Raw genomic sequence first — 19,044 nt, forward strand, 5'->3', positions numbered from 1 at the left:
TTGCAGACTGAGTACAGCTGTTTCTGGCTTTTAGGCTATAATCAGTGCAGTGCATGAAAACCATGGCTCCCTTGCAGGGGCGGACTGACAACTCATGGGACCCCCGGACAATAAGGGATCATGGGGCCCCTGTGTCCTTGCCCAAACTCAAAAAAGCCTATGAAAAAGGTACCAGGGGCATCTCATGGGGCCCCCTACTGACCCCGGGCCCTCGGGCAGTGCCCGAGTTTTCAATGGTCAGTCCGCCCCTACTCCCTTGGAGTAGGGCCAAGCCCCAATGAGACAGTAAAATCATACAGGTTAGAAGGAACTAAAACAATCTAAAAGCCCTGCAACAGAATCAGAGCATAGCACGGTTTAACCTTCCTAAAACAGAAGGTATTTGCATGTATCATTAAAAAAAAGAAGAATATTATTTCACAATTTGAAACTGTTGTTTGGGTTTCATATATTTTAGGGAGAGCTTCCAGGCAAAAAATAAAACCAATTGATGAGTTACCCACTCTATATAGCAGTTATTTAAACAGAATTATTTTTCCAGTATTCACCAGAATCCACAGAGCATCTCACAGAGTCACTATGAAAGTACTTCCTGGAGCAAATCCTGTTTCAATTTCCCAGGAAGGTTTATCTCTGGTGGCTTTCTATGAGAAACCTCTTCATACTGACCTTTTCTTTACAGGCTTCCTGTATATGAGGGACATCAATTCTTCTGCAGTGGGTGTGTTAGTGAATTTCCCTGCATCACAAACAGGAATTACCAACAAATGGAACTGGAAGAGTTGACGTACTACAGCAGTCCCTGAATGTAAACTGATAAACTCAGCAGGTAGGCTATGCTCCCTATATGGAAGACTTAATTTTAATATTTCATAAATCACAAGGGGACTGGGGTTTACTTATATTTCTGTCTAACAGGGAGGACTCCACTCTCTTGTCTCCTAACACACATACACCAGACCGAGGCCCAAAAGCCAAGAGCTCTCCTCCATTAAAGAATGTCCAGATAGATCTTTTTTCTTACAACTATTTATTGACTTAGGAATGGCAAAACCCATCCCAGTCTCAGGGAACATCTTTGTGTAGCAAATAAATGCATCGTACACATAGGGGTTGTCAGCCAGCGTTCTATTCTCAACTTTTACTTCTTACCCCTCCATACCCCAAAGGTACTGGTGAACTGGACAGGGTCCACTAAGAGAAAAGCTTTTGTGGCACTTACTACTTCAACTTGAAGGACTCTCTGAATTCTTCTTTCCATGAACCCTAGCTCACGGTCCTCTCACTGTCTGTATACTAACTGCCCAGAGAAAGGTTCCAACCCACACCCAAATAAGGAACAGGGTGGGGTCACTCTAAAAGGGTCCTAACACCTGATTACACGCATATCTCATGCCTGAGGGGCCACAGGTGAAGCTGACAATTACTGTAGTAGTAGACAGTGATTTTTCAGGTCCTATGCTAAGCGGTTTCTCCTCTACAAACTGGCCACAGAGAGTTGGTTGCTCAACACTGCCGCCATTTATAGAGCGTCTTGTATTTTTTTTCAAAGAAAAAACGGTGTTCATACATTGGAAGAGATGGAGATCTTAATGTCATCAACCCTGCTCTCTACATGATCCAATTAGAGAATGTCTTCTATTTATGGAACAAATACAAGGAGTCCTATGAATGGTGGCAATGGCGAGAAAACAACTCCCTGTGTTCAGTCAGTAAGCAGAGGAGAAGCTCCTCAGCTCAGGACCCAAAAGATCACGGCTATCACTGTAGTAGCTCAGACTATTACAGTGATTGTCAGCTTCCTCAGTGGCCCATCAGGTATGAGATATGCTTACAGTGGTTCAAACTGTACTAATATAAAGCAGGCCAGTGTAGTTTTTTTTATGTTTTTTCCTCTCAAACAAGGTGGATAGAGGAATCCTCCACCGGGACATTATATTCTAACAGTGGCACCCGCTACTGTCAGAATACACTAATGAGCAGGCTGCAGTCGATTGGCTGCAGCTGCAGACTGAGAACATTTTTCCAACATGTCCCTTCGACAGAAGTCAGTCAAGTAATGGACTTTTGTCTGGCAGGGATGGTCACACTGATCAAAATTTGTCTGGCCCCTGCTGCAGAGGTGTAGCTGGGGGGGGCAGGGGGGTACATATGTACCAGGGCACCAAGGTACAGGGGCACCAAAATGAGGTCACTGCAGCGGCTGCAGCAGACGTGTCATCTGATACGTCTCCCATCTACAGTGAGTTATGAGAGGAGAGAGGAGCCGGCCGGGAGAGGAGCGGAGAGGAGGGCAGTGAGCCGGGCATGTGCCGGAGGGGACGAGGGGAAAGCCGAGCCGGGTGAGTAGTGCCATGGATGAAGGAGGGGGGGCAATGTGAATGGGACAGGGGGGTGTCTACAGGGACCATATGAAGCAGGGTGGGGGGTGTCATGAGGTGGCTGTTCATCCCTGGGCGCAAAATATCCTAACTACGCCTCTGCCCTGCTGAACCTGATGAATTTCGATCAGTTTATGTCCAACTTTACTATGCTATGGAGATCATACTTAGAGTTCAGCTTTAAAGTCATAATCTATGTATCTAATATATTATACACACACTCCATCAAGATTAAAGCTGGCCATAGACGGGATTGGCCGAGATTCGAACCATGTATGGGCATGCTGATTGCACCCATGTTGACTGATCAACCAACTTGGGTACCACCAGCCTCTCTAATTTTTCATATGATTATTGCTAGTGGCTATAGTCATAGTAATAATCACTGTGTGTTCTCCCGGCCCGGCACCCCATTACCAGGAGAACACAGTGGAGTTTATTTACTAAAGCTGGTTCACTCAGAATCTGGTGCAGCTGTGCACGGTAGCCAATCAGCTTCTAACCTCAGCTTGTTCAATTGAGCTTTAGCAATAAAACCTGGAAGCTGATTGGTTTCTATGCAGAAGTGTATGGGATTCTGAGTGAACCAGCTTATAAACCCCAATGGCTCCCCGGGAAGGATTCCCCCATCAACGCTGACTGTGTTGGTGGGAAAATCTAATACTTTTCCATGGCCAGCTTAATTCTCTTCCATTGGAAAATGGAAGAGAATTAAGAATCTACCGAAAGGAAGAAGGCAACAAACATAGGAATTACAGGAAAAACAATATACTATTTTGATATCACTCTACACTTGCAGCTAGACTCCCCCCACCCTTATACAAATAAACCTATTCTATCAAGCTAACTACATAAAAGTAAGAGAATGAACTTCCTACAATATTCTATTAGAAGCCTTTTTTAAAAAAAAATTTAATCACAAATAAGGAGCTTGGCTCCCTAGGGAGAGTTGCATTCTAATTTACAATTGAACCTCAGATCAGGGCCATCAATCTTGAGGAACACTTTTACAGTGTAATTGAGGTAACATGACAAAGGAACAGTCATTGCCAGGGTTGGACAGGATTATGGAACATGCACCCAACCTCTGCGAGAGTGCCGGAATGTGCGGCAGACACCGCGGCTATGAATATGCAATGAGAGCTTATTAGTGGCCCACTGTTGTAACTGTGATGAATGACATTATCTTCAGACCGGTACATTCTAAACATGGATTCTATAATGACCCACTTTTCATGGCTTGTCAATGGAACTTGTGATGGCGCAATTGCTTTAAGTAACGCAAGTGAATTCCCCAACACTTAGAGTTGGCTTGTTACTCGTATGAGCACCTGACATCTCTCTTCAGATGATTTTCATAGACTTTCCTAAGGGAGCATAAATCATAGCATGACCATTATGTATTAATACTTTTTTTGTCTTATAAAGCATCACCTCTTTTTTTTTTAAATTTTATTCATTTATATTCAACATATTCTGTAATTTTTACCATTGCAAGTTTGGGATGTTGGAGATAAGCACACCCTTCTGCTTATATGCCTGAGCTAAGGGCAGATACATTCCAGGAAGTCAATGCTACATGAATCATCTGCCCTTACTCAAGATGGCCACGGCCAGAAATGTTGGGGAGTGTTTCTTAGTAAAATAAAACACAAAGACATGGATGGATGGTGGAGTTTGATTTGAATATTAAAACTAATTAAATAGTATTTTTGCTTTGTGGTATTCTAACACAGTGTAGTTCAAGCTGAAATTCATTCATTAAAATAAATAGTATACACTCACCAGCCGCTTTATTAGGTACACTTTGCTAGCTGGTGTGGTCTTCTGCTGCTGTAGCCCATGTGCTTCAAGGTTTGGCGTGTTGTGTATTCAGAGATGGTATTCTGCATACCTTGGTTGTATGTTTGGGTATTTGAGTTACTGTTACCTTTCTATAATCTTGAACCATTCTAAAAAAAGGGAGAAACACAGCTCCTCTAAGTGTAGACTGTAGTGCAAGTTTAATGGTTAAAAAGTAGGTAGGCAACTCACATTTGAGTGATAAAATACAGGCTCATCAATGATGTGGATGATCAATGCGTCTCATCGCCAAGGTGTTATGTCGCTGTGGGATGGTGGGACGGTGGGAGTCAGTCGGGGATGGAACAATCGGGATTTCCTCCGATCTGAGATCTGATGGTCCATCAATGATGTGGATGACCAGTCCGTCTCATCGCCAAGGTGTTATGCTGCTGTGGGACGGTGGGAGTCAGTCGGGGTGGATGGAACAATTTGGATTTCCTCCGATCTGAGATCTGATGGTCCATCAATGATGTGGATGATCAGTCCGTCTCATCTCCAAGGTGTTATGCCGCTGTGGGATGGTGGGACGGTGGGAGTCAGTCGGGTGGATGGAACAATCGGGATTTCCTCCGATCTGAGATCTGATGGTCCATCAATGATGTGGATGATCAGTCTGCTTCATCGCCAAGGTGGTACCATTAGATCGAAGGAAGTCCCGGTTGTTCCATCCACCCTGACTGACTCCCACCATCCTGCCGTCCCACCATCCCACAGCGGCATACCACCTTGGCGATTAGGCAGACTGATCATCCATATCATTGATGAGCCTGTATTTTATCACTCATATGTGAGTTGCCTACCTACTTTTTAACTATTAAACTTGCACTACACTCTACACTTAGAACCACTGTGTTTCTCCCTTTGTTTCTTCTATATTAGAGTTTGCTTCACTCTACCACAGCCTGCCCTGGTATCTAGACTGTTCTATCCTTTTCCTCATAATTGGATTCCCACTACTGGATTCATTAAGACTCTCCATTGATTTTTGGTCTGCAGGTTCCATCCGCCTATGACTTTCCTTGTGCATTCATCTTGAACCAGTCTGCCCATTCTCCTATGACCTCTGACATCAACAAGGCATTTTCATCCACACAATTGCTGCTTACTGGATTTTTTCTCTTTTTTGGACCATTCTCTGTAAACTTTAGAGATGGTTGTGTGTGAAAATCCCAGTAGATCTGCAGTTTTTGAAATACTCAGACCAGCCCGTCTAGAGCCAACAACCATGCCACGTTCAAAGACACTTAAATACCCTTTCTTCCCCATTCTGATGCTCGGTTTGAACTTCAGCAAGTCGTCTTCACCACGTCTACATGCCTAAATGCCTTGAGTTGCTGCCATGTGATTGGCTGATTAGCAATTTGTGTTACCAAGCAATTGAACAGGTGGACCTATTAAAGAGGCTGGTGAGTGTATAATGCCTTTGCAAAACCATCTATATTACTTTGTAAAAGAAGTTGTGACATCATCACTGGGTTGCACATATCCTGTGCAATGAGCAGAGCTGTAGGAGGGGCTCATCAGCTCCTCCCACTACAGGCTGCCTGTAGAAAACTACAGGAGGGGGTGGAGACAAGACCTGTTGCACTGCACAAGGAGAAAACAGCAGCAGAGTGGTCTTTATACAGGGAGCTTCTCCACAGAAGCAGTTTCACACTGGATTACTGCACATATCTGGAAGAAATATATAAAGCACACCAAGAGTCAAGTAAGAATACACATGACATTTCTTCACTCAAAATATAGCTACCGCAAAAATTAGGTCAGCCATGACCATACTGACCAATGGGAACCTCTGTTGAGCCGCTTTTCTGGGACCTGGTCCATGAGGAAAGAAGAGATTCTCATTGATTCATGTGGCCACATCGACCAATTACTGCTCTCCATTGTCTACCAGGGCTATGTAGTGAAGATTCTGAGTGTGCGGCCTATTATAGTGACTGGGGGGGGGGGCAGTGGGAGAGTGGCATGGAGAGGAGCTATGGGGATAGGGATGATTTCCAAGTTCACTTTTTATGAAAAGGAGAACTTTCCCTTTGGAAAAATAGAGGAATTCAAACAACTTCTAGAGACATTTTTCTGGTGTTATAGTCCTTTAAAATGGCCTGCATCATATCCAAAAATCCCTGCCACCCATTACCAGCATATTCAGGTAGTTCTTAAATGCGCCAATTTTACAAAGAGGCACTAATACTGCACCAAGTTCAAATACAATTGCTTAAAGTTTGTAGATAATGAAATGGGCGATAAATAAGACCATGTCTAAGTTGCTGTACAGCTAGGCAGAGGGCCTGTCTCTGTACGCAGTGTAGCAATCAGCATATTTTCTGCCCATATCCCCTTCCCACCTGTCACTGGTTGTTAAGGATGTTGCCAGCTTTACGGCCAACAATCTTTGAGCAACTAATGATGCTGACAGTGAGCCTGATGGGAAACCAGAGACACTAGTTCCTTATCAGGTCTACAGGATTTTATAGTCAGTATCAGGCTATTGACTACGGATCTGCCTACTGCCTGCTGTCAATCACAAGGGGAGAGCTGATTTAATCACTTAAGCTAGGTTCACACCTATGCAGGTTGTGTTTGAGCTGTTTCTGCATTGCGTTTTTGCACCTGTGTTTTTGCTGCATTTTTGATGCATTTTGCGGGTTTTTTTTCATTTTTAAAACATTTTTCTTTTTGCTAGGCAGATTTAAAATGCAAAAAGCAAAACAGATCAAAAATGCATCAACATCACAGCAAAAACATACTACATGCTTTTCTGCAGCATTTCCTTTGAAGTCTATAGAACCAAAATGCAACTTTTTGAGTTAAAAAAAGTCCTTGATCCTTTCCAAAAAATACACCGGGTGAAAATGTGGAGATGTGAACATGTCCCATAGGAAATCATGTTAAATGGACTGTACCTTGTTTCTGAAAAATGCCTTGGAAAACGCTTAGGTGTGAACCAGGGGTGGACTGACAACTCAAGAGGCCCCCGGGCAATAGGAGATCATGGGGCCCGTGTCCTTGCCCAAACTCAAAAAAGCCTATGAAAAAGGTACCAGGGGCATCTCATGGGGCCTCCTACTGACCCCGGGCCCTCGGGCACTGCCCGAGTTTCCAAATGGTCAGTCTGTCCCTGGTGTGAACCTAGGGTAACTGAGTATGCAGCTTCTTTATCTTTTAATCCTTGCCTATGTTCCTGTTTAAGCTGGTACCATGAGCACTGCCCCAGGTTTTCTTATTTCAGGGTGGTTCCTTTCTGATGCAACATCCTATGGAGCCACCCTTGCATATAGGGGTTAGAGATGTGTCTCCCTAACTGCGTACATCAAAAGAAACATTCAGCCCCATACACTAGGAAGGCAAGGCACTCCTCTGCTCTTCCCCCTTCATCCTCCAAGCTGATTAGAGACTGCACTGTCCACTATAGATTTTTCCCTGTGAAGACCGGAAGTTCAGGGAAGCAGCACTAGGACGGCAGGAGCAAACAGCATTGAAAGTTGTTTCTGTGAAGACCAGAAGTTCTGGGAAGCACTGTGTACATCAAAAGAAACATACAGTCCCATACACTAGGAAGGCAAGGCACTCATCTGCTCTTCCCCCTTCATCCTCCAAGCTGATTAGACACAGCACTGTCTACTATAGATTTTTCCCTGTGAAGACCGGAAGTTCAGGGAAGCAGCACTAGGACGGCAGGAGCAAACAGCATTGAAAGTTGTTTGTGTGAAGACCAGAAGTTCTGGGAAGCACTGTGTACATCAAAAGAAACATACAGTCCCATAGACTAGGAAGGCAAGGCACTCCTCTGCTCTTCCCCCTTCATCCTCCAAGCTGATTAGACACTGCACTGTCTACTATAGATTTTTCCCTGTGAAGACCGGAAGTTCAGGGAAGCAGCACTAGGATGGCAGGAGCAAACAGCATTGAAAGTTGTTTCTGTGAAGACCAGAAGTTCTGGGAAGCATTGTGTACATCAAAAGAAACATACAGTCCCATAGACTAGGAAGGCAAGGCACTCCTCTGCTCTTCCCCCTTCATCCTCCAAGCTGATTAGAGACTGCACTGTTCACTATAGATTTTTTCCTGTGAAGGTGGAAGTTCAGGGAAGCAGCACTAAGATGGCAGGAGCAAACAGCATTGAAAGTTGTTTCTGTGAAGACCGGAAGTTCAGGGAAGCAGCACTAGGACGGCAGGAGCAAACAGCATTGAAAGTTGTTTCTGTGAAGACCAGAAGTTCTGAGAAGCACGGTGTACATCAAAAGAAACATACAGTCCCATAGACTAGGAAGGCAAGGCACTCCTCTGCTCTTCCCCCTTCATCCTCCAAGCTGATTAGAGACTGCACTGTCCACTATAGATTTTTCCCTGTGAAGACTGGAAGTTCAGGGAAGCAGCACTAGGACGGCAGGAGCCAACAGCATTGAAAGTTATAAACTGTATGTGCTTTGTTAAGCATTTTAATAAATAGTTTACTAGGGAATGTTTATTTTATTGTGCTGAATGTGTTAAGCCTAAAATCGCCGGGGGTTTAATACTACTCTGTCACATATATATTTGGTACTCTCAAGCACAGCACCTGGCAAACAGCAGACAGCCAATGTTTTCTGCCCTAGGTGAAGGAAGGGAAGTCAGTGGGAAACAATGAAGGGAACTGCAAATGTGGACAACAGTGAAATTGAAATGTACGAAAGTAAAATAGCTGGAAAAAGACAGATGCATGGGGTATAAAAAAGAAAATGTTATCGTTAAATTAGATTATCTGGCTTCCTCTAAAGTCCAGTGCATTCTCCTCGGGCCTTTGAAAGCAATTTACACTTTCCATAGGATACCTTGTGTCATGCTGCAATAGGGATTTACGACTATAAATTACTACTTGCTCTTTATTTGTTGGACCAGATATAATTTTCTCACTGAAAAAGCCCAAACTGTGAAGTCTCTGTTACTCAGAGGTGAAAATGAAGTTTGCCAACACACAATAGAGGCAATGCTTTGTATTGTTACCAAGATGAAATGTCTGAAGACAGATTGGAAGTAACATTGCTTCTGCTTTCCTTTATGGTGAACAAAAACAAACACATACCGTATTTTTCGCTCCATAAGACGCACCTAGGTTTTAGAGGCGAAAAACAAGAAAAAAAAATATTCTGAACCAATGGACTGCAGACACAGTACAGGGGATGACCAGAGACTGTAGACATAGTACAGGAGATGACCAGAGACTGCGGACACAGTACAGGAGATGACCAGAGACTGCGGACACAGTACAGGAGATGACCAGAGACTGCAGACATAGTACAGGAGATGACCAGAGACTGCGGACACAGTACAGGAGATGACCAGAGACTGCGGACACAGTACAGGAGATGACCAGAGACTGCAGACACAGTACAGGAGATGACCAGAGACTGCGGACACAGTACAGGAGATGACCAGAGACTGCGGACACAGTACAGGAGATGACCAGAGACTGCGGACAGTACAGGAGATGATCAGAGACTGCGGACACAGTACAGGGATGACCAGAGACTGCAGACACAGTACAGGAGATGACCAGAGACTGCGGACACAGTACAGAAGATGACCAGAGACTGCAGACACAGTACAGGAGATGACCAGAGACTGCGGACATAGTACAGGAGATGACCAGAGACTGCTTACATAGTACAGGAGATGACCAGAGACTGCAGACACAGTACAGGAGATGACCAGAGACTGCGGACACAGTGCAGGGAATGACCAGAGACTGCGGACACGGTGCAGGGAATGACTAGAGACTGCAGACAGTGCAGGGAATGACCAGAGACTGCGGACACAGTAGAGGAGATGACCAGAAACTGCGGACACAGTACGGGAGATGACCAGAGACTGCGGACACATTGCAGGGAATGACCAGAGACTGCAGACAGTGCAGGGAATGACCAGAGACTGCGGACACAGTACAGGAGATGACCAGAGACTGCAGACAGTGCAGACTGCTGACCTTTGGGGAGGGAGGGGGAGCGGGTACCTGAATTTGACAGGTACCCGCTCCCACTTCTGCGGAGTTGTCCTTCCCTCTTCTTCCCGGGCCGGCTTCTGTGACAGCCGGGTGCCCACTGCGCATGCGCGAGAAGCGCTGCGCTTTGTGAATGGCCCGGCGCCTTCTGGGACCTGTCATGTGTCCCAGAAAACACCGGATCATTCACAAAGCGCAGCACATGCGCAGTGGGCACCCGGCTGTCACAGAAGCCGGCTCGGGAAGACTGTGCAGCGCTGGAGCGAGGAACAGGTAAGGCCCTGCAGGAGAGAACAGCTGAGCGGCCGGCCGGTATTCTGACATGGTGGCGGCAGAAATACCGGACCGGCTGCTTTATATTCGCTCCATAAGACGCACTGACATTTTCCCCCCTTTTTTTGGGGGAAAAAAGTGCGTCTTATGGAGCGAAAAATACGGTAATTAACACATAAAGCGTAACGTGCGCTCACCGGCCACTTTATTAGGTCCACCTGTTCAATTGCTGGGTAACACAAATTGCTAATCAGCCAATCACATGGAAGCATTTTGGCATCCAGACATGGTGAACACGACTTGCTGAAGTTCAAACTGAGCAACAGAACGGGAAAGGAAGGGGATATAAGTGACTTTGAACAAGGCATGGTTGTTGTTGCCAGTCGGGCTGGTCTGAGTATTTCAAAAACTGCTGATCTACTGGGATTTTCACGCACAACCATCTCTACAGAGAATGGTCCGAAAAAGAGAAAATATCCAGTGAGCAGCAGTTGTGTGGATGAAAATGCCTTGTTGATGTTAGAGGAGAATGGACAGACTGGATGCTGCGACATTCAGATGGTAGGGTCAGAATTTGGTGTAAACAACATGAAAGCATGGATCCATCCTGCCTTGTATCAACGGTTCAGGCTGATGGTGGTGGTGTGATGGTGTGATGGTGTGGGGGATATTTTTTTGCACTAGCAGGTTGTACGTAATAAAGTGGCTGGTGAGTGTATATGCAGGTGCTGTTACTGGTAGGATCTCCAGGTAAGAAACTTTAAGACAGAGTCACAACAACAAAAAATGCCCAAGAAACCTGTAAACAGTGATATATGATTCCAAACATACTGAGAAATACGTTTTGGGCTTGGATGAAGATGGTTGGGCACAGTGGGTCATCTTGTTAGCGGGTCAAACAGAACAAAAATGCTGTGGAGTCCCCCTAAGGTTCATAAAAGACCCTTATCCAAGCATGGAGCCTGGGTGGCCAGAAACGAAGGGGCAGCAAGTGTGTAGCTCCTTCTCCTGAACCACACCTGGTCTCATGCCTGGCACATTAGAATGGTACCAGGTTAGGGGTGGTGGTAAAGACTCCAACCTTGAAGAGCACCTTCTTTGGAAAAGTAATGGAGGGATTTTGGAAGCACAATTTACACCAAATACATACAAAAATCAAAGGAAACTTTTAATAAAGCTTGACAGTAGTTAAAAATTATTTTTTCCCAACAAAATATAAAAACAATAGAAGATGTCCCCATGTGAAGGCTGTAGAGAAGGTATCTTGTACCTCCTTGTATCTACTCCTGAAGAAGTAGATTATTATCCTAGAAACGCGTCCTGCATTTTAAATTGTTTGTTGGCAGATTGGTTTTCTCCACCATACTGTTTCCATGTACAGTAGTGTATTCTGTGATCATAAACAAATGATGACAAATGGGGAAATATTTTTTTGTTTTTTAATATTTGTTGGGCAAAAATAATAATAATAATAATAATAATTTTAACTACTGTCAAGTTTGGATTCAGTGTACGTTGTGCTTCAAAAATCCCACCATTACTTTTCCAGAGATGTTGTCATTATTAGGTTAGGGGTGCGGCACATTTAAAGCCAACACAATATAATATTTGTAGATTAACTTGTTGATGGGGACAAGGGACAAATCCCCATGTCCCCCAAAAGGTACGTCTGTGGGGGAGACTTATAGGAATCTGGAACCCCCTTTTGGAACGAGAGAACCCCCACATATCTGGCCAACCTAAAGGTAAACAATTAAATGGTACATAATACCCCTTGTTATTAATTCTCAAAAAATATAAACAGTAAATAAAAAACACCTACACCATGAAAAAGTCCTGTATTAGAAAAAAAAAAAAAAACACGTTTCCCTGATGTATATTCAACATCAATCACATTGTTCAGAGATGTAGATTTATGTCAACCATGATGATTCACTGTTGATTTTGCCAGATGATATTCACCTGCTGTGACTCCCGTCACAAATGACAGATCCCTGCTGGCTCAGAAACACACACAGATTCATAGCTCCACTCAAGACTGGCCAGTCTTGCACATAGAAAAACCTGGGTGACAGCCATCAGAGTTCATCTCCACTCTTAAAATACGAAGGAATACCAGTCTTACTCCACTTAGCTCTTCTTACAGTATTTTTAATAATCAGTGAGTTGACTGCATACAGCGACGTCTCCAGACCGAAACCAACCTTCCTTGGCATGTTTCACCACTCCGCACACAGATCCCTGCTGGCTGTTGCATGTCAACAAACTGGCCTGAGATGCCTAGTGAAGTTATAGACTAAATATAGTCATAACCATACTTGGTCAGTGGCGTCACCCAGTATCCCTGCAAGCTGGTTTGTATACAAACAGGCAAGGATTTGCCATTTTGTAGCAGTAGTGCTATGGATGCGAAAAAGACAGACGTCCATGACATGTGAACTGGCCAGCAATGGACAATTTGTAAGCCAGTTCTCTGAACTGCAAACAGACTTGGTTTGGGTCGAACTCATGTCTACCTTGAACTCAAATCTCATCCCTACTTGGGTGATACCACTTTCACTCCGTACTCTACTTGTAGATGAGCAGAATTGTCCACTTAGGAAAGTAAGTGAGTTAAAAGTACAGAACAGAACAGCTCCTGCACTTCTTAACTCCAGAAACCACTAAACATCTCATCCACTCCCTCATCATATCACGACTCGACTACTGCAACTTCCTCCTCACTGGCCTGCCTTGCCGCTGGCTATCCCCACTTCAGTCCATCCTGAATACGGCTGCTAGACTCATTCACCTTTCCAACCGCTCCATCTCCGCCACCCCCCTCTGCCAATCCCTCCACTGGCTTCCGATTGCACAACGGATCAAATTCAAAATCCTAACACTGATGTACAAAGCCGTCCACCATACTGCCCCGAACTACATCACTGACCTAATATCCAAGTACCACCCAGCACGCACACTCCGCTCCTCACAAGACCTCCTTCTCTTTAGTTCCCTGGTCTCCTCCTCCCATGCCCGCCTCCAGGACTTCTCCAGGGTGTCACCCATCCTCTGGAACTCCCTGCCCCAACCCATCAGATTATCACCTACTCTCCTCTCCTTTAGGCGCACCCTGAAAACCCATCTCTTCAGGGAAGCCTACTCCACCCCCTGCTAACCTGCCGACCTCCTCCACTCTTCCTACCACTCCATCCCCCACAGCTATCTCCTCCTGTACCACCATCCCCTCCCTCCTAGATTGTAAGCTCGAAAGAGCAGGGCCCTCAATCCCCTCATGTTTTGCATTGTATTGTTATTGTTCTGTCACATGTTCTGTCCTCCTTTGTAATGTACAGCGCTGAGCCAACTATTGGCGCTTTATAAATACTGCATAATAATAACATGGGCATACCTCCCAACTGTCCCCCAGTTGATGGACCAAATCCAAAAACAGAGATAACAAGAAACACTTTCAAAGCTATATTCAACAAATCAAAAGGGAGCAAATAAGAAAAATGAATTGTTCGGGTTTACAAACACCTTAACTTTATATGTAAAACTTTTGAGGTAGCAGGAGATATCTCTGGTAGTTTAAGCCGCTTTACAGGAATGGAAGATTCTGCATAACTACTAATACACTATAGGCCATCCACCATGTAGTTACTTGGCAAACTAGCTCATGCATGCTTCATAAACCCAAATGCTTTATAACTGTCATCACTCCGTATTCATGTTCCTGCCTAACACAAAATCTTATGCTCGGTAGTCAAGTCCACCCACCATATAATGTAATAACCTAACTGATTTTGGTAGATAAAGTTGCCCAATACCTGATTATAAAAACACAGTGTACACAATTTCCAAACAATCTTTGGTGTTTAGACCAGCCTTTCTCAACCAGGGTGCCCAGGCACCCTGGGGTGCCTTGAGGTTGTTTCAGGGGTGCCTTGGCAAAATATCTAAAAATTGTCCAAAACTTGTATACAAGTGAACGGGTGGATCAACAAAGTCATAGGTTTTCATGGTGCACCATTGTGACCTTCTAGCCGCTGGCATCCTGACAACCAATGACATCATTAGTTGATAAGGAGGATGTCAGCTGCCTGCACAACATCCTAGTTTGGCCCTCCCCTGCCCCACTCCATCAACGCTGGGGTCACATTAGCTCAGTGATGGAGAAAAACTAATGGAGAAGAGAAACACTGGAATACTGCTCAATATCAGTGTGCAAAAGTGTATTTGCTTTGGAAGAATAAATCACCTCTGATATTGGGTGTCCTACACGTGTGGATGTTGCTGCGTTTTATATAGAACTAATAGAATAGTTTTTCACATTTTAGAATGGAGTTCCCTTTTAAAATTATGTACAGTCTAGAGGCACCCCATTTTAGAATGGGGTGCCTCAAGACTGTCCATAATTTTAAAGGGTGCCTCGGGACTGTCCATAATTTTAAAGGGTGGCTTGGTTGAAAAAAGGTTGAGAAACACTGGTATAGACGACCACACTGGACTGATGAATCACCTGGCAGATTGCTGATAGTTATCTAGGTGATCGCTATGGTAAGGGACTCTTCCAGGGTGTTGGCCCCCAAAGGTGGGCAATGATGGTGGATTCTGGTAATATCCTGTGGCTGCTATCTTCCTGATACACCTTTAAATGCCGTTTCATCTGGAGTGACTTGAGTAAGTATGGAGGAGCTCCAGGTAACAGATGTTCATCTCGCTTGGTGGCTTATCATAACACTTTATTGGAGTGATAAAGGTTACAGTAGAGCCAACACAATTTGGGAGAATAGCCTCCACCTTCTTCAGGGCTGTTTATAGTTATCAGAGGCGTCCCCAGGGTAGGTGTCACCCGGTGCGGTAACACTTGGTGACACCCCCTCCGATGATCCCCACAGAATGGATCGGATCTGTGGATTGAGCATAATGGATCGGACTCTGATCCATTATGCTCAATCCGCAGATCCGATGCATCCTGCGGGGATTGTCGGCTTTCTTTACAACTTACCTTTTCTTGGAGTGGGTTTGGTGTCACCCCGTATAGGTTGCATGCCAACGAGGATCCTATGCACAGCCAGTGAGCCAATGAGGATGAAGCCTGGGGCTGGGCCAAGTTGTGGCGCTATGTGTCTTATGGACACATAGGGCGGGGCTCAGGAGTGAGCAAGCACCAGTACTCCCATAGCAAATGGATTGCAGTTGAGAGCACTGGTCAAGGGGGAGGAGCCAAGAGCTGCGGCGGGGCAAGAGAATCAGGGCTGCTCTGAGAAAAACCACGGCGCAGAGCAGGCACGTATGACATGTTATGAAAAAAAAAAAGCTGAACTTTTAAAGTGTTACTAAACCCAGGACCCTGCATTCACCATATCTGGCCTTCCACTGTACACAGAACATGGAAATGCAATTATTATAGTAAATATAACTGCTAAATACCTTTTCTCATCAGCAGTATATAGCAGTCATGAGACTTCTATCAGTGTCCAGCTGAGCACTGGTTAAAGTTTGTAGGAGGAGGTTTCATTCTCCTCTGACTGCCCTATGAAGCTGCATAACTCCTGACCCTGACCCTGTCTGGACAGTGCTGCTTGGCCCTGTGCTGATCACATAAATCCTCCAAAAGAGAAAAAAAACTTTCTAGCCATACACACTAAACTGAGCATGTGTAGAGTGACTCCTAGAGCTCTGTACTATCAGCAGATGGATTGGTGACAGTAGAAGAAGGGGAGGATCAGAGAAGTCAGGATCAAACAGCCTTTTTACACAATGCGGAGGATTAACCCCTTGAGTTCCACAGTGAGTATAACAAGCATGCTTTACTGCATATACAGACTGATTTTACTGTTGTGGGTTTAGTAACACTTTAATATCACTTTAACAACTAATACCACCCACACGCGTCTAACAAAGGGAGTGCATTCCTACATCACATATGGTGTGAACAGGCCCAAATTACTCCTAAAACTGTCCCCCTTCCCAACACCTATTCTGAGTAACCTTTCTGCACATTCCTGTGCCTTTGCCAGTCCATTGAAATGAATGGGCTGTCGAAAATAGAACACACAAAAGCACTGCGCTCATTCCAGATGTGAACCGACCTTTAGGCTAGGTTCACACCTATCCAGTTTGTGTTTGATCCATTTCTGCAGTGCTGTTTGCTGTGCATAGTGCATTTTTGATGTTTTTTTATGCGATTTGTGGGTTTTTTTTCTTGTTGTTAGGCAGATTAAAATGCAAACTCATAAAAAATACATAAAAAGTGTATAAAAAATTTATTAGAAACGCACTACATGCTTTTCTGCAGCGTTTCCATTGAAGTCTATAGAAGCAAAAACGCTGCATTTAACCACTTGCCCTCCTGACCAGGCCATTTTTTGCATTACGGTGCTGCACCCAAATGAAATTTATGTTCTTATGTCCCCACGAATTGAGCCTTCTTTCTGTGGTATTTGATCGCCTGTGCGGTTTTTATTTTTAGCGCTATACAAAAAAAAAGACCAATAATTTTGAGAAGCAAAACAATATTTTTGACTTTTTGCCATTAAACATGTCCAGTAAAAAAATCAAATTTCGTCATAAATTTACGCAATAAGGTATTCTGCTCCATATCTTTAGTAGAAAAAATCCCAATACGTGTAAATTAATTGGTTTACGTGAATGTTATAGATACTGGAATTTTTATTAATTAATTTATTACTAATAATGGCGGCAATAAGCGACTTATAGCAGGACAGGTATTCTGACACTGGGGGGGAATCGACTTGGTGTCACTGACATCCCCATTGACACCAATACAGTGATCAGTGCTAAAAAAAAGCACTGACACTGTACTAATGGTGCTGGGCAGGAAGGGGCGATCAAAGGGTTAACTGTGTGCTGGGAGCAGGGATGGACTGACAACTCATGGGGCCCCCGGGCAATAGGGGATCATGAGGCCCCTGTGTCCTTGCCCAAACTCAAAAAAGCCTATGAAAAAGGTACCAGGGGCATCTCATGGGGCCCCCTACTGACCCCGGGCCCTCAGGCAGTGCCCGAGTTTCCAAATGGTCAGTCCGCCAATGCTCCATAGCAAACCAATCCTCCCCCTCTGCAACAGTACATAAGCTGGCTGTGGCTTTACACCAGCAAACCTCAGCAGCCTGTCTGTTGAAGCGATCCCACCACCTACTGACATGGGGAATATAGGGATTGGCCGACTCCTGGCCACACAACCCTTAATGCAAATGGTCAGTCGGCCCCTGGCTGGGAGTGTTTTACTGGTGGGTGATGTGTTGGTGCTTCACTGTAATCACACTGCTCTGGATGGCTGTGCTGTGCACAACCATCCAGAGCAGTGTGCCCGATCTGACATGGAGGAGGACTGTTAGTAAACAAAGCAGTCCTCCTTCCTGTTTGAGATGTTTGGTAATCACCGGACACCGATGGGCAATCACCGGCCAGGACCCGGCGATTGACAGACGTGGCCGCGAATGGCTTGTGCGAGTCCCCTACCCGGAAATACAAAATCGTGTATATATACACGTGATTTTGCGCACCCCTGCCGCCCTGTAGCAGTATATCTGCTATAGGGCGGTGGGGAAGCGGTTAAAAAAGTCCTCGACCCTTTCCAAAAAGATGCACCGGGTGAAAACGCGGAGATGTGAACGCGTCCCATAGGAAATCATGTTAAGTGGACTGTAGTGCGTTTCTGCAAAACCCTGAAGAAAATGCTTTGGTGTGAACCTAGGGTTAAGCTGGAATTCCACTTTAAAGAAAGCCACCTTGTTGTACTACCAACTATTTCTGGAAAAAAAAAAATCGGCGTGTGATAAGTCTTCCTATATTCCAGAAATCCTGATTTAAGAAAAATATTCCGGCGCAGTACTGATCCATTCAATATGTTCTATCAGTTCCCAACCTGCTAGGCGAACGTTTCATCGCGCTGCTGGGAAATATTAATCATAAGAGTTCTAGATGAAGGGAATAATTCTAGTAAACCTCTCTCCATTTTCCTATCATTAGGAGTTGGGCCCAGGTGTGGTTAGCCGGCCGGATCTGCCATGTAAAAAAAAAAAAAAGACGCCGTATGCCTCTAATTATAGCCAGTGCTGGAATTCTGTGCGAGCCGTACCTTCTGCACTCCACTAACTCTCTTTTTCCTGGTGCCTCTAATGACATTTTCAGTCATTAATGAGTTAATAAAAATTTCAAAGTCATCTGGGTTTAGATAAGTGGAAAGAAAGAGGCGCATTGTGCCTGTAATGACAGGCTGCCTGTTGCCCTTGGGATGTCATGGGTCAGACATGTTAAGAATGTGTGCACCCAATCATCTGCTGATCTTTATCACGGGCCCTCAAGCACAATCCAAGCCAGGCCAGTATGGGAACTCCAATGAATAAACAATGCTTTCTTGGATGGTTGCCGGCTGTGTGATATACTGAAGGGTTTATACATTGGAAAACATGATGACATTAGCAATCAATATACCAATTACTGGACAAGTTATTGGCCTAGGAATGCACATGTCTTGATCCTAAACGCACTTTGAACGGCGGTACCTGCCGAGACAGCCATTGTTATTGAACCCTTGAACTTCGGGAGGCACGG

General features: G+C 44.7%; 1 long non-coding RNA gene across 5 annotated transcripts in view; it reads left to right on the forward strand.

Moving 5' to 3' along the window:
* The window catches only part of LOC149446038 (uncharacterized), a 128,508-nt gene that overhangs the window by 83,951 nt on the left and 25,513 nt on the right, over positions 1 to 19,044 (forward strand). For 4 of the 5 annotated variants that reach the window (XR_016306274.1, XR_016306276.1, XR_016306275.1 and 1 more), the window contains one exon: positions 683 to 829. This is a non-coding gene — a long non-coding RNA (uncharacterized LOC149446038). Of the gene's footprint in view, positions 1 to 682; positions 830 to 5,222; positions 6,147 to 19,044 lie in introns of those variants that run through there. The other variant, XR_016306278.1, reaches the window with a different exon arrangement.

The sequence above is a fragment of the Staurois parvus genome, unplaced genomic scaffold (genome assembly GCF_062004578.1).
Source record: "Staurois parvus isolate SC_StPar_1 unplaced genomic scaffold, SC_StPar_1.0 ptg000698l, whole genome shotgun sequence".
NCBI classification, from domain to species: Eukaryota; Metazoa; Chordata; class Amphibia; order Anura; family Ranidae; genus Staurois; species Staurois parvus.